At 40.0% G+C, this 15016-nt stretch overlaps 1 protein-coding gene and 1 long non-coding RNA gene across 2 annotated transcripts in view; one reads left to right on the forward strand and one right to left on the reverse strand.

The window, feature by feature from the left end:
* Positions 1 to 15016, reverse strand: part of Mpc1 (mitochondrial pyruvate carrier) — a 63821-nt gene that overhangs the window by 28321 nt on the left and 20484 nt on the right. The window lies entirely within an intron of this gene.
* LOC137243860 (uncharacterized) lies at positions 2535 to 13617 on the forward strand. Its single transcript, XR_010950656.1, has 3 exons — positions 2535 to 3224; positions 3297 to 3527; positions 13393 to 13617. It is a non-coding gene; the product is annotated as an uncharacterized lncRNA (long non-coding RNA).

Below are 15016 nucleotides of genomic sequence, written 5' to 3' on the forward strand. Positions count from 1 at the left end.
CTTGTAAATGGTTAAGTACGTAAGCAAGTACACTGTTACAAAGAATAAGCAAAATTTAAATAAACTTTGTTTGGTTCGATTTAATCGATTTTTTTCTAGAATCGACGAGAAAAAATCGATTCTTAAAAGAATCGAATCCAGCTCTCCGCTAACGACTAGACTAGGAAAAAATATGGCGGCACTTCCCGTGGTCAAATGCAGAGTTGTATTGTGTTGGAAGTGTTGATAAACGATTTCAAATGTAACGTTGCTCAGATATTACCGGTTTTTTTTTACATCTATAGACGTTTACGCTTGAACTTTATATGGACTGATAAGCGTCAAACTTTAAATACACCTCTGAAATTGCTGCGCATAAAATTTGTTCTACTAAATTCCAATACGCATTATACTCAGATGTAACTGAAATATTTGTCTATGTTTCACCTTCTACACTAATTCTATGTATTCTATGCGCGTCCACTATTTATCACAACTGATTCAGCTATATGTTATGCACAGAAATAGAACAGAGGGTGTTGTCTCCGTTTTCCGGTACACCCTGTGCTGTAGCCACCCTACAAGACGGAGGTAACTAGTTCACCCACACATTCAAAGCTTTTTTCGCTCTCCACTAAACATCGACGTTTTTTGCTGTCATCGAAATGACAGCGTCATCTTAATACGACAATTTATTAATTATTCCGGAAACATTTTAAAACGATGAAAAACTATAATTGTGGTAATTAAACTAAAAAACTAAAAAAGTGCTTGTGCTACGGGCTTTTAGGTGTGACGTGTGTTAGCTGTTTAGGCACTTCTAAATTAACCTGGCGCATTAACTAGAGGCAGCCAAGTCCTCTTGCCACCAATTGGAATTGGAAAATTCGATTTCCAAAACCAAAAAGGTAACGTTTTCAAGACAGTGCACAACCTGAACAAAGGTGGTATCAAAAGACGCGTGTCGAGATCCGTTTTTAGAATCTGAAAGTTGTATAGAATCGACGGGATGGCCTAGGTTTCAGGTTGTCATACTAAATTGCTCCCGGGGAGTGTCCTTATCGCTACAACCAAAGCAACATTATTTACTCTCTGCTTTTCATTCATACGTATCATAGTGTACCTATACAAGTGTGTTCACTAAGCGATAAACGTCAAAACTACAAACAGCCTCGCTCACCTGATGGAAATCTCAGGTCTAGAGTCGCATTTTTGGTCTCAACGACAACATTTTTGACTACCAATCGTATCGACTTTTTCAATTTTTCAATCATTCGGCGCACTCGGTAATGGTATCCATTTTGAATTCGCTGTCATTCCGAATCCAGCGAGTGCCTGTCAGAATGCTTGACAGATAAGTCAACACACTTGTACTTGTACACTATGATACGTATGTGTATTTTTGGTAATAGTGTAGTTGAGGGGTCGACTCCCTACAAGAAACGCTGATAGTTTTACTAATACTCTCACACTTGTAATTGACAATGCTGATCCTGCGATGACGTAAACATTGATACTCAAATTTATGTATGTTCCTTTGTTCGCTCACGCATGTCCGCATGTTCCCAACGACAGCCTATAATCATGAAAAAGGACTTAAACTGGGAAAAGCTTCGGAGCAGATACCATTATGCATGTGAGACAGATACATAATTCTCAACGGAATTTTATGTATGCGAGAACAGCTTATCCGATTTAATCATGTTGTCACTACTGACTGTCATATGACAATCAAATGATTATCACGGTTGTTTTGTTATTTTTTAAATTCCGCTATTTTCAACCGACGAAAGCCATATAAAAAATAAGTTTAAAAAATAAAAAAGAGAGCATTTCAAAGCTCTATGCTAAAAGAAAAAAATCGAAAATAATATTAAAAAATACCAAAAGCTGTCAGAATGTGTGGGGCGCACTCAAAAAATGTATAAGCGAAAAATAATAGTGGTTAGTGGTGATTCATTTTTAAATGTGTTTCCGCATGAGGAAAGCGCTCTTCTGTTGTTTTGTTATTTTCTGAATTTAAATTGAACATTCTGAACTCGAATTCTTATAAAACCAATTATTTTAAACAAATCAAAAACACGTATGCTTTTATCACGTACAAAATTAAAAACGTAATGAAATAAAGTAAATAAAAAGCAAAAAGCATTGTTTAATTTTTGCCGGAATATAACAATGGTCATTTATGATAGTATAACAGTCAAACCTGATATCTACAGTAAACTATCATTTATGACACTTTTTGATAGTAAGAGTGTCAGCACTGATCCAGGAAAATGAATGAGAGTGAGCAGTACGGCTATATACTTAATCAGTAGGCCATGTTGGTGTATAAGAAGGAGACAAAAACTCACACGTACACAGTTGTTTACATCACATTTGCGCAAGTCCCCTTAAGTTCGTGATAGAAAGTTTGTATGAGGCGCTGATCGTTAGGTTGACATTGCTGATAATCAGATGATAGTCATGAGATAGTCAGTATTCTTGTAGGGCTGCTAATACGCGTCAAAAAATATCGAGAGAAGTGTCAAAAGACGCGTATTAATCTCGAGAACAATAATCCGAAGGCGGAAAAGAAAAATTTTGTCTCTGTCCGGAGATATTTGCAGTTGAAGTTGGCGATTTCCATGTGGTTGTTGTTGTGTTAGTACCCCAAAAAAAATTGTGCATCACCGTGGCGGTAGCCACGGTTATACCACACACCCGGACTTGGCATGGCGTAGCCCAGGGTTATTTTTTATAAGCGCGGCCGAAGGCCGCCAACGCAGAAAGGTGTTCTGCGCAAAAATACTATGGATCCGACCCCCGGTTTGGGAGGTACCCGCGGGTCTTTTTTCGGTTTTTCGTTAATATCTTTTGAACGAGTTAAACTTTTCATTTTCCGCCTTCGGATTATTAATACTGATGTCAAGACGCGTCGTTTGACGCCTCTCTTGATATTTGTGGTAGCGTATTAGCATTCGACCCCTCAACTAGACTATTACCGTATTTTTAAATAATAAAAAAAATGTTGTATTATTCTAATATATATCATCTCTGCCGGGGTGCGATTCAGCTCAGGATATGCCCAAACAACAAGAAACCTACAATTAAATGCAGATTCACGTGTCATTTGCCAAGGATTTACCGGTAACCAAGGTACTTTCCACAACCAACATGCTTTGGAATACGGTACAAAATTGGTTTGATGTATTTTCCCAAAAAAGGGTGGAACTACGCATCTTGGTTTGCCAGTATTTGCTTCGGTAATTTATATTGATTTGTATTGATTAAAAATTGCAATAGTAGATAATGTATTGTGAATTAAAATTGAATAGGTAGCCGAAGCAGAAAATGCAACTGATCCGCATGCAACTGTTGTTTATGTGCCGCCACCGGGAGCTGATGCTGCTACCATAGCAGTATTACAAGCACGACATTTCTTTGATTGGTTGCATAATCGAAATTGTGCCCTAACATGATATGGTTCGCGTTAAGCACGCTATGTTAAAGCAAAATAAATCTCGTCTAGTCAGGCCCGATTGTCCAGGATCATCGCACCAGAAAGGGTAAGTAAATTGCCTACCATTTTAAATATATAAACAACATGTATGCATTTGTTAGTGATAATTTGTCATACGTTTGTTGATAATCAACTGAAGAAGGCAAATACCAAAGAGTTCGAAGTTCATGTAAATACCAATTGATTTCTTTAAATAGCGTTTGGAGAACAAAACCCATATGTATGTATGCATACTACTGCATAGAAAGGGAGGGATTAATTAATTATGATCAGTAGATTTATAGGATTTTTATTATTTTCCCTGCGTCGCCGTTGCCATTACATTGCGTTAAGAGAGAACATCAACACCTTACCCACAACCAGTTGACATTTTAGTAAATTTTTGCTCTTTTCATTACTGATTCAAAACGTGGGAAGTTATATATATAGCATTCCATGGAGAATGGTAAATTTTAGCAGACTTTCGCATTGCGGTCATTATTAATATTCAATCCCTAGAAGGTTCAATGTAGTCATATCATTAGGTCCGGAGATGGTCGGGTTAGTACCTGTTGTTGTTGTTGTTGTAGCAATGCTCGCCCCACCTAATAGCCGCGACCGATCACAAATTGTCATCAATATCCTCTAACGGGAGTCCAAGGAAACTTGCCGTTTCAACAGGGGTGGACCATAAGGAAAGGGGTGTTAGAGGCGTTGGTTCCACATTACAATTAAAGAGATGGTTGGTGTCATGTGGGGACACATTGCAAGCAGGGCATACATTTTGTATGTCGGGGTTGATTCTGGATAGGTAAGAGTTTAACCTGTTACAGTATCCAGAACGAAGTTGAGCAAGAGTGACACGCGTTTCCCTGGGGAGTATGCGTTCCTCTTCTGCGAGTTCTGGATATTTTTCTTCAAGTACTGGATTCACCGGGCAATTCCCGACATAAAGGTCCGACGCCTGTCTATGGGGTTCACCAAGGACCTGCTTGTGTTTTTCCGCTTCATACGGCTGGGTCCTCAGGTGCCGTATTTCCTCAAAATGCTTACGGAGATGACTCCTTAGGCCCCTAGGCGGTGCTGGTTCGTCAATCAGATGTCTGTTGGGATGCCCAGGTTTCTGGGTATTCAACAGAAACTGTTTGGTCAGCATCTCATTTCTCTCCCTGATGGGGAGTATTCTCGCCTCATTATGCAGATGGTGTTCTGGGGACATAAGAAGACAGCCCGTGGCGATTCTGAGAGCAGTATTTTGGCAGGCCTGTAGTTTCTTCCAGTGGGTGGTTTATAGGCTTGGCGACCATATGGGTGACGCGTAGCACGTAATCGGCTGGCTAATTGCTTTGTATGTGGTCAAGAGCGTTTCTTTATCTTTTCCCCAGGTACTGCCAGCAAGGGATTTGAGGATTTTATTACGGCTCTGAATTCTTGGAACAATTGCAGTTGCGTGCGCACCAAAATGTAGATCCTGATCAAACGTCACACACAAGATTTTGGGGTGTAGGACAGTCGGTAGCGTAGTGCCATCGACGTGGATGTTCAATATGGTCGACATTTGGGGCGTCCATGTTGTAAATAAGGTCGCGGAAGATTTAGTCGGTGACAATGCCAGGTTTCGCGAGGCGAAAAAACTGGAGAGATCAGGGAGATAGCCGTTTATTTTATTGCAAAGCTCATCGATCTTTGGGCCTGGGCCTGTGGCCATTATTGTGCAGTCATCGGCGTAGGAAACGATTGTGACTCCTTCCGGTGGTGAAGGTAGCTTAGATATGTAGAAATTAAACAAAAGCGGGGATAGGACACCACCCTGTGGCACCCCTTGTTTAATTCTCCTTTGTTTTGATGTTTCGTTTCTGAATTGCACCGATGCCTGCCGACCACCCAGATAATTTGCGGTCCACCTTTTAAGACATGGGGGAAGGGTGGACCCTTCCAGGTCTTGCAGTAACGAGCCATTTTTGACCGTATCAAAAGCTTTTGATAGGTCTAACGCTACGAGTACTGTTCTATGGTGGGGATATTGATTCAAACCGCAATTTATCTAGGTGCTAATGACATTTAGCGCGGAGGTAGTGCTATGGAGTTTTCTGAAGCCATGCTGATGAGGGGCTAGCTGCAAATGTGCTTAGAAATAAGGGAGCAAAATGGCTTCAAGCGTCTTTGCCACTGGCGATAGGAGAGATATCGGACGATATGACTCACCTACGTTAGCTGGTTTCCCAGGCTTTAGTAGCGGGACCACCTTGGCCATTTTCCATTTCTCGGGTATGACAAAGGTGGAAAGAGACAGGTTGAAGACTATAGTGTTAAACTATATTTTATTAAAAATTTATTTCACAATCAAATTAAATATTTTCACATTTTAAAAATTCTAAAATATCTGATTTGAAAATTTTCATTTTGTAATAACATTAAAAGTAAAATAACATAAAAATAATTTACAAAATTAAAGTATATTTTACAAAGTAGATAACCCTACATATACTCCCCCTCCAGTGAAACGAAAAATTAATTTTTTAAATGTTAATTTACAGTGTATATTGATTACTGTAAGAATTTTGTGTTGTAGTTTGAAAAATGTTTGAATTTTGTGTTGTAGATATATTGTATTTTTATTTTTAATTGTCAGAATTTTGAGAAATGTATTTTTCTGTTAATTGCGTTAAAAGTTTATGTTGGTATTGATATAAGTACTCAATCTTTTGATGATTCGATGTACTTGATAGTTTATTTTATTTTTTAATTTTCGGTAGGTGTTGTTATTGTTTACTAATTGTAATAACATTTTATGCATATTAATATTAGGTTGTGTTATTGCTATGTTGTTGAGACTAAAAATAACTTAATAGCTCTTTGTAAACTATTGTCAATAATAATTATGTTTTTGAAGAAATTAAAATGAGGTTGAATGATAGTAGATGGCAAGTTTGTGTGCACAATCGTTCAAAAATTAAAATCTTGTATTATGCAGAATATATGTTCAATATATAATTGTACTCTGCATAATGTATGTCCAAGTTGTAGATAAGGAATTAAATGTTGATTCCTTTATTTGTTTCAGGTAGATATGAAATTGTCATGATTTTAATTTCAATATGAATAAATTGATATATGTCAATAAAAATTATTTTAAGAAATCTTTTGAGATTTTTTAAAAATGATTATAGTAATTAGTTTTATTTAAAAAATTTAAAGTTATTTCTTTGCTCTTTGGTTTGTTAAATATAAATTTACTTGTATTGTGAAGTTTGTATGTCTGTTGTAAAATTTCTTAAATGTGTTAATTATATATATTTTTGATTATAAACTGGAGAAAGAGTATACATAATTAATATAAATAATGAATTGACTATTGTTTTAAACCAATTAATATAAATTTTTAAATAATGTAACATTATTATTCTAAATCAACTAATTTTGTTTAGATTAATATTTTATTTCATTATGTAACAAAAGATTGAAGAAACAAACTTCTTTTTATGAATATAAATATTTTGTTGGGTACACCTTCCTTTAGTTAATTATACATGAATTTTCTTTTGTATATGATATATATATATTTTTAATTAGTTATTGTAAAAACTAATATTTTTAGTCATATGTTTTTTTGCATTTATAGTAATATATCCTCGCTAACAAACATGTGCAGTAGAGCATGAGGATGTGATTGTAATCTTGATTTGTTTATTGGTTGACCCGACTGGATTAATGGTTGGTTAAGTGTCCAAAAATATATTTGTTATTTCTTTTGTTTGTATAATTAATTGGAAATGCATTTCAATCTCGATTTGTTGCATTGTTAAATGTGGCTTGCATAGCGTGTCGTTTATCATTTATAATTATATATTGCAGTTAGGAAAAAAAAAAGATAGCACCCAAAACTTCAATAAAACTTGTCGAAAATAATGAATATTGTAACGCTTTAAATTTAGTTATATCGGTATCTTAGAAATTCGCAGTCCTCAAGTCAATATCTTCATTATTATATGATAAGACATTTGAATCCGTAATAACATCTATGATATTTTGATGTATAAAATTGGTAGTAACTATTTGCAAATAAATCACTAAAATAAATTTAGGTCCGTTGGCAGGATCGCCAAATTATATAGTGTTAAACTATATTTTATTAAAAATTTATTTCACAATCAAATTAAATATTTTCACATTTTAAAAATTCTAAAATATCTGATTTGAAAATTTTCATTTTGAAATAACATTAAAAGTAAAATAACATAAAAATAATTTACAAAATTAAAGTATATTTTACAAAGTAGATAACCCTACAAAGACATGCGCTAAATATTTGAAACCCTCTTTCCCTAGGTTTTTAAGCATCGGCATGGCTATGCCGTCTGGGCCCACTGCTTTGGATGGTTTAGCGCGACCAATGGCGTCCTCAACCTCTCTAGCGGTGATGGTAATTGGTGACGCGCTGAGTTTGTGTTTATGTGCGTGTCTATTTGCTCTCCGTCTATCTTTGTCGACCGTAGGATGCATTATATATTGTCGGCAGAAAGCGCTCGCGCATTTTTTCGCATCCGACAGCACCTTATCGCCAAAGGCGATGGAAACTTTGTCTTTGTGCTTAGTCGGATTCGATAGGGACTTTACGGTGGACCAAAGTTTACCTACACCGGTAGAGAGGTTACAACCTCTTAGGTGCTCTTCCCATTTCGGCCGCTTGTGTTCGTCCACAAGCAATCTGATGCGTTGGTTTATATCCCTTATTTGGAGGTCAAGCTGTCTTATAAGGTCGCGTTCCCTCGCTAAGCTCGTGGCCTCCGCCGGGAAGTGGGGCCGGATTTCGGGAATTCTCCCGGCGGGAATGAAATGTGCCGAGGCGGATTCAATGACCTTACGGAAGGCACGCTCCCCTTGGCGGGCATCAGTCGGGATAGGGAGGGCAGCAAAGCTGCTGTCTGTTGCAGATTTATATTCTTCCCACTTTCCTTTTTTGAAGTTTATGAAAGTGCGTTTTTCGGTGACGATGAAGTCGGCGGTACGCTCGAACGAAATAAGTATGGGCAGGTGGTCGGATGCCAATGTTACCATCGGCTGCCAGTTGACGCAGTTTACGAGTTCTGCGCTCACGATTGAGATATCTGGCGAGCTATGACAGCTTCCTACCATACGTGTGGGGGCGTCTCCGTTTATTGTGCAGAACGTCGTTTCGTCTATTTGATCCGCCAACATCTCACCCCTACTGTCCGCCCGCAAGTTTGAATGCCATAGGTCGTGATGGGCATTAAAATCGCCTAAGATAATGCGATTGTTGCCAGTGAGTAAGGCCTCGATATTAGGGCGGTATCCACTGGGGCAACAGGTGACAGGAGGGATGTAGATGTTGATGATTTCTAGATTTGCATCGCCTGACCGGACAGATAGGCCTTGACGTTCTAAGACATTGTCACTGCGGTCGATGCCAGGATCAAATATATGATATTGCACAGAGTGGTGTATAATAAACGCGAGGCCGCCTCCATTTCCGCTCTCGCGGTCTTTCCTGTGGACATTATAACCAGAGCAGGTCTGCAATGCAGATCTTGCTGTGAGTTTAGTCTCTTGAATCGCAGCAATGCGGATGTTGTGCCGCTTCATGAAATCGACTATCTCCGTAATCTTCCCAGTTAGTCCATTACAGTTGAACTGCAGAATTCTGAAGTGCATGAGGGGTGACGCCGCCACTCTAGGGGTAAGTGAGGGGTGACTACGCCTAGGTTGTGGAAGGCCAGGATGCAATTGCTGTTGTGGCCTTGGGACTGGGCGCCCTTGGGCAAGCATTGGGGTACCCGGATGATTTGGGTTTGCGACCTGGCAACATGGCGCGATGAAACCCGTCGGGGGGTTGCCGTCGCGGAGACCAGAACATCTAGGAAAGTGGCACCACCCAAGGCAGGAGCTGCATTGAGCGGATGTCGCAAACCTATATATTCTTTGCTGGCAGACGGTGCAAACGGAGGCAGGGACTAAGAATCTGTTTCCCTGACCTGCACGATTGCTGCCAGAAAAGAGGGGGGGGGGGAGAAGAAGACGGGGGCAGGGGCTGATGCTCAGCATTGCAACCAGCTCTACTACGAAGGTAGTAGTTATGAGTGGTATCAGCTGTTTGAGTTGTTGGCGCCGTGGGGCGGGTACTTGTTGTGGCTTGCTGAGCAGCGAAGCTGCTGGAAGGTAGTGGGGATACGCTTAGGCGTAGACTACGGGACGCCCTTGGGCGTGAGCAGCAAGGAGCCACAAAAGATTTATAAAAGTTGCGTGGACGTCGGGTTTTGGGATCAAGCCCAGAACAACCTGTCCGATGCAACCATCCCTTGCACGAGACACACTGAACAGAGTATGACCGTCCTAAAAAGATTCTTTTCTGGCAAATGCAGCAAAACCTTTTCTCATGACCGGGGTCAGGAGACGGACCCGGATTGGGTTCGATACCTTCCCGGAGTAAGAGAATATGTAGCAGTCCTGCTGCAAGGAGCTGCTGGGAGGATGACAATTTGTGGGAGGGACGAAACAAATTAAATGGGGTCACACTGAAATGACAGTCCTTGGTCGGGAAAAATCCCGAGTCGCTCCGGTACATAGAACCGACTGCCTTGGGTTAGTACCTCAATGGTGCTTGTTACCGGAACGTAGATAGATAATTTATTGAGGATTGCACAGTGACTTGCACATCTCCTTCACATCACCTCATCGTAGCCGACTTCTTTGATGAACCCTAGCAGAGTTCTTGGCTTGAGGGATTAAATGTGGGAATGCACTGGCCATGGTGAGCCCATAAACTTAGCCCTACGTTTTGAGATTCCTTCGTATTCTTGGAGGATATGGTCCGCCGTCTGCTGATCGATCACAAAATCGGCATGTGTTATTCGATAGTATGCCCACTTTCTGCATACGGCTGCTCAGTCTATAATGCCCTGTAAGAAAGCTCTTGGGATTCTTCGGTTATCTTTCGATAGGTCTATTATTGCCCTGTAGTGACTTGTGCTATAACTTCCTAACAGTAACTTAGATTGTCTCAAACCTGGCGTATTGCTCCAGTGTTCTTCTTCTGATTCTGGATAGGTAAGAGTTTAACCTGTTACAGTATCCAGATCGAAGTTGGGCTAGAGTGACTCCCGTTTCCTTAGGGAGAGATTTGTAAAAGTTACGAGGACGTCGGGTTTTGGGATCAAGCCCAGAGCAACCTGTCCGATGCAACCATCCCTTGCACGTGACACACTGACAGTAGTATGACCGTCCTAAAAAGATTCTTTTCCGGTAAACGCAGCAAAACCATTTCTCATGACCGGGGTCAGGAGAAGGACACGGATTGGCTTCGATACCTTCCCGGAGAAAGAGAATATGGAGCAGTCCCGCTGCAAGGAGCTGATGGGAGGATGACAATTTGTAGGAGGGACGCAACAAATTAAATGTGGTTACACTGAAATGGCAGACATTGGTCGGGACTTTGAGAAATATCCGACTTGTATTTTTCGACAAATTTTGCTGCGCTCGCCCGAACCGTAGTTTCATCCATGTCTTAAATTGCCACAAAAAGGAAAACTTTTCGTTCAAATTTCTCATAGCTGCAAATCGTTCAGTAATGCCAGTGATTACCGAATCAACGATCACCAAGAATGTATTGTTTTTGAAATCAGACTCTGAATCATCCGTAATCATCTCATTTAAATTATCTTCAGAACGCCTTTTGGGTTTTCTATTTCGAATGTCCGGAAACTTTGGCGAGATGTTCAATTGAATAGGAACTGTGTTGCATTCGTTTAAAATTGTTTCCCATTGGTTCCTGATCAACTTCAAATCAGCTAATAAGGCATCTAGATGTCGGACCTCAACATCTGTAGTGGCGTCTCTCGCTTGGAGGACCACGCTTCTTTCATTAATGGTAGGATTTGGAACCAAATTGAGGGCAGCAAGATACATTCGAACTAGTTGATGTACTTGAGAATGCCGGTAACATCGCCGTATGCTTGCGCATCAAATTTGGCTTTTGGCTGAAAGACTATGAAGAGAGTTAGGTACATTTTTTTGAGGATGTCACATCGTTGTGGAGTGCTGCCGAAGAAAATAATTGCAGCCGTAAAACATTCTGCAGCATCAACACCACATAAATTGATATCGTTTTCTTTTCTGAAATAAATTGTTGCCTAAGTAAATGGTAATACTCTACCCCATCGGGTTCGGGGGTCAGAATATACCCGCGGTAGGTATGCCTGTCGTATGCGTAAGAGGGGACTAAAATATCAGATTCCAGGTTCTGTGTAGCGCAACCCTGCAGGTTGCCAGCGCAATTTATAGCTTCCCCAAACCTAATTGTCAACCTCACCTATCCGCGGCGAATCCTGTTTCACTAACAGACGAGGCTCTGGCGACCCCCAGCTCCTCATGGAACTTGGGATGGGGAGGGAGGGGATGGCCTGAAGGTTTATTGTAGTCACATAAATCGTTCCCGAGATGGTCGGGCTAGAACCTTAATGGCGCTGTGGTACCGGAGCGTACCGGATCTGTATCCGGCAAAGGACCATCACATCGATAATACTCCTCAAAGCCTTCGGGGAGCAACCTTATCGCTACAACAACAACAACAACAATAGAGTTACTCCTACCCCAGAAAATGGTCAACATTTATAGTGCATACAAAGAACATTTCAACTCACCAAATTCACTCGTAGTGCTCCGTTGTAAGCTCCTTTCAATTGGCGCCCTTATCGTACCCTTGTGCACGAGAATCTTCAATCATGTATGGCAAATTAGATCAGCGATTTTCTGAGCAGTTTTTTGGTTACAATTCACGAAAGCCAAAATCTGTTCTAGAATTGTAAATTTGTTGCTTTCGAATTGAAATGGAGTGAGAGCAAAATGAACGTAGTCAACTTGACTAGCATCAAGCATAGCATCAACGATAATAGCAAATTACTTAGCTTTCTTGAGGCGAGAATACTCCCCATCAGGGAGAGAAATGAGATGCTGACCAAACAGTTTCTGTTGAATACCCAGAAACCTGGGCATCCCAAGAGACATCTGATTGACGAACCAGCACCGCCTAGGGGCCTAAGGAGTCATCTCCGTAAGCATTTTGAGGAAATACGGCACCTGAGAACCCAGCCGTATGAAGCGAAAAAACACAAGCAGGTCCTTGGTGAACTCCATAGACAGGCGTCGGACCTTTATGTCGGGAATTGCCCGGTGAATCCAGTACTTGAAGAAAAATATCCAGAACTCGCAGAAGAGGAACGCATACTCCCCAGGGAAACGCGCGTCACTCTTGCTCAACTTCGTTCTGGATACAGTAACAGGTTAAACTCTTACCTATCCAGAATCAACCCCGACATACAAAATGTGTGCCCCGCTTGCAATGTGCTCCCACATGACACCAACCATCTCTTTAATTGTAATGTGGAACCAACGCCTCTAACACCCCTTTCCTTATGGTCCACCCCTGTTGAAACGGCAAGTTTCCTTGGACTCCCGTTAGAGGATATTGATGACAATTTGTGATCGGTCGCGGCTATTAGGTGGGGCGAGCATTGCTACAACAACAACAACAGACGCAGTCATATCAATTCGTTCCCGGGTTACTCGGGGAAAGCAGTTTTAGCAGTACTTTGCCCGTTTCAATTTGCACATCCATTCAAAGAACTTCGCATAATGGATTAAACAGTCATCTGCATTTATTCGTTTTTGTTTTTGTAGCACGCCTAATTTACTATCTATTACCCCAACATCTATCAATTATCCCTTGTTATAATCTTCGGGTACCCCCGCTACCGGAAGATGCCTTGGCATGGTGGAGGTTCACTTGAATTTACTTTACAGGTCCTGATTCTGGTTATCTGAAATCCCCTTGATTATCTTGTATTTATTAAGCACTTCCGGTTATATTAAAAACTTATTATCTATCCTTACTGATATTCGTTTCTTTTTCATTCTAGGTAATTCGATTTGACGATGTGGGCATAGCAATATTCCAGCTGTGGCTGTAAGAAGAACGTACATTTGCTCAAACTACAAGAAAACTGCGACAACTGTCCCTCGGCCTTTTTAGTATCACATATAAGGCCCTACCACGCATATTATGGGAAAGGGTCAAGTTCAAAGGCTCAACATCACCTGCAAATCGACTTTGATAGCACGAAATGGGGCTGCATATATTCCGGTATTATATCTACAACACTCATATCTATGCAAACTGATACTAACAACACCACCCGCGCAGGAAAAATTGAGCACCATCAGTGTGAGCTTCGAAACTCAAAATGGTTTCAGAAAGGGCACGACTACGAATGAGTTTGTCTTTACATATGTAGTTTATACATATAAATATGCACATATGTAAGGTTTACTATAAAATTAAGGAAATTATTTGTAAAAACCATTGTATACATAATTTATTCATAATTAAATATTATTTAAACAAAAGGGACGTTTCATTCATATAAAAAGCGAATTGACAGAAGGTAGCCGGTACGGGTAACCGATAGGCCAGTTACCCGTGTTGTTGTTGCATATGTTTTGGTTATCGATAACGAAAACATACCTAATGAAGTAACTTAAAAATGTAAATAACATCGAGCGAGAAGGAATGTCGAAAACACAATAGGTAAGAGCGAGAAAGCGAGTCACACGTACACTATTTTGAGAGAGCGCATGCGTTACCTTTTTCACGACAGCAATGTAAAGCCGGAGTCATTGGTGCCGTATGTCGTATCGCTGTATCCGTATCCCTAACGTAATCAGCTGTTTATCGTTACGACGGTAAACCATAGATGAATGGATTTGCAACTCTTTGTTTCGAGAGAGCGCTGTCAAAATGCACATTTTTTATAACATTTATCAATGATGCCACTCCAAACAAAAATTAATAGATCTGAAAATGGGGATTTTTGACATACATTTCGGCGATTATAGTTTCAATCATTTAATAAAATGATAGTCGTCAAATATTAATTTCTTTGAACTTATTTTACAATAATACGACTAGTTAGAGTTAAATATAAACAAATCTAAGTAAAACTAACATTTCGATTAAATTAATTAGTCAAATATTGTAACTGCATTTAACTCGCAGTGAAAACCATATATCCTTTTGAAATTTCAGTAAATCGGACCTATGATATAATAATTAACATTATTTAATGGATAGGGCTTATCCTACATGTCTGGCGTTCCAGGTTCTGTGATCAAAATGGACTGGTTGCATCGGGAGTTCATATTTACAAAACCTGTTTTTAGTGATAACTTTTGAATGGGAAATAATATTTACCCTCCGCCTTCGAACTAATAATACTTACACTAAAACAAGTATTTTTATCCTTTTTCCCATAATTTTTGAACGCTATTCTACAGTTGTAGGTCAAACTAAAGTTTACCAAAATTTTTGGCACGTTTTTCGTTTTGGCTGGGCCATTTTTTGTTCTGGCACCCGCTTCAGCTGGCGCGAGGGATTTATCTGTGATTGTTGCCAGCAACAACTAGAAGATAAATCCCTCGTGAGAGCGAAAATATGAGAGCATAAACAAAAGATTCGTATCAATCTGATCTATGCGGTAAACCAAA

This window comes from Eurosta solidaginis, chromosome 1 (assembly GCF_040869045.1).
Source record: "Eurosta solidaginis isolate ZX-2024a chromosome 1, ASM4086904v1, whole genome shotgun sequence".
NCBI lineage: Eukaryota > Metazoa > Arthropoda > Insecta > Diptera > Tephritidae > Eurosta > Eurosta solidaginis.